This window comes from Nanorana parkeri, unplaced genomic scaffold (assembly GCF_000935625.1).
Source record: "Nanorana parkeri isolate BGI_ZX_2015 unplaced genomic scaffold, ASM93562v1 scaffold1702, whole genome shotgun sequence".
Lineage (NCBI taxonomy): Eukaryota > Metazoa > Chordata > Amphibia > Anura > Dicroglossidae > Nanorana > Nanorana parkeri.
This window is the reverse complement of record NW_017307970.1, coordinates 275,480-277,200: the sequence shown is the minus strand read 5'-3', so window position 1 is coordinate 277,200 and position 1,721 is coordinate 275,480. Positions and strand designations below refer to the sequence as shown.

The 1,721-nt window shown below is 44.3% G+C and overlaps 1 protein-coding gene across 1 annotated transcript in view; it reads right to left on the bottom strand.

Annotated features, from left to right (window-relative positions):
* Positions 1-1,721, bottom strand: part of LOC108799359 (Golgi integral membrane protein 4-like) — a 43,702-nt gene that overhangs the window by 39,221 nt on the left and 2,760 nt on the right. The window lies entirely within an intron of this gene.

The following is a 1,721-nucleotide window of genomic DNA, read 5'->3' as shown; positions in this document are numbered from 1 at the left end:
AGGAATTATGTAAATTCAGTTTTTGCACTGTAGCAGATACAAACGCCTTCCACTAACACCAGCATTGTTGTGGTTGGTGGAATAAAAAACTCTAGAATCCCATTTGCATACTTTAGACCATAAGGCAGAATAGTCTCAAGACTATCTACATTGCCCCACAGCAATCAGGTGTTCCACATGCAACACAAGCGAGTGGACGAAAGAAACTAGTTGCTTCGTGGTATCAGGTCGGTCATAGAATGGCAGAGGTCTTACAGACAGTTACAGGCAGCTGCACATCCTGTCTCATGGATAGCAACAGGCAGCTGCTGATCCTGGCTCACAGTAAAGTATCGAGGATTCCGCAGCACTACGCTCATCCTTCTTGGCAGATCAGTCGATGCCACACAAGCAGCTAAATCCTTGTTCCATCTACTCCAAAAGGGAAGGGAACACCTGTCATCTGCTCACAAAGATGTTCAATGCTACTGAACAGCTTTGTGTGCAACAAGCATTTCAGAATTGGTCATTATTATCCCCAAGAAACCCGTGTAGTGAAACGTACGGATGTTGGCAACGCCAACCTCTACGATGTTAGTAGACTAGCTTGACAGCCAAATCTAATACTCTAATCTCAAGAACCTGAATAAATCAGCAAGTAAGGAGTCTATTTCTTTTATTATCTTTACTAGCTGCCTACTTGTTCCATGTGCATAACTGAGAATGCTTTAAAGCTAGGAGAATATCATGACAATCAGGTAAGGAGCATTTTTAAAAGGCAGCTATCAATTACAGGCTCCATATGGCTCTTGGCACCAGTTTTCTTAAACAGTTATCTGGCTGGAAGGTTACTGCATTATCCCAAGCAATGCTCAAAAAGCTCCTGTGGCTTGCAACCTTCCAGATTGCCCCAAGCCATGTCTAAAAAGGTTTCAACCACCAGGCTTTGCACCTCCACACATACAGACTATGAACCAATTTATCCCCAAGACACAATACACAAGGGAAACCAATCCACACTAAACCAAATACCCACTGCCTCATGCTTTTAACTGCAAAGCTCTACATACACCAATCACTCAGAACATTTTGACCACTGAGAGGTGAAGTGAATAACATAGATTATCTGGAAAAAATGGCACCTGGAAATGGGTGGGATATATTGGGCAGCAAGTGAATATTTTGCCCCTGAAGCTGATGTGCTGGAAGCAGAAAAAAAAAAAAAATAGGCAAGCGTAAGGATTTGAGCGACTTTGACAAATTGTGATGGCTAGACGACTGGGTCAGAGCAACTCTGCAGCTCTTGTGGGATGTTCCTGGTCTGCAGTGGTCAGGACTTGCAAAAAAGTGGTCCAAGGAAGAAAAACTAGTAAACCAGCAAAAAGGGTCATGTGTGGGCAAGGCTCCTTGATGCACATGGGGAGCAAAGGAGGCCCCACCTCGCAACTTACAGGACTTAGGGCCTGGTTCACACCTAAGCTGCATCATTTTTGTGCGCCTGTACGCGCATGTTCAGCAAAACTGTTATTTGCACATTTATGTGCGCTATGCGCATTTTGATACACGTTTGTACGCGCATACATGAAGACGCGCATTTTGACTGGCAGCTTAAGAAACATTGCGGGCAATGGACAAAAATACACCTGGAAATGTGCAACATGCTTCTGCCGCACGTTTTCGGGCATTTCCATTGAAGTCTACGGGGCAAAAAATGCTCTGTTAACTGCCCAAGGAAGCTCATG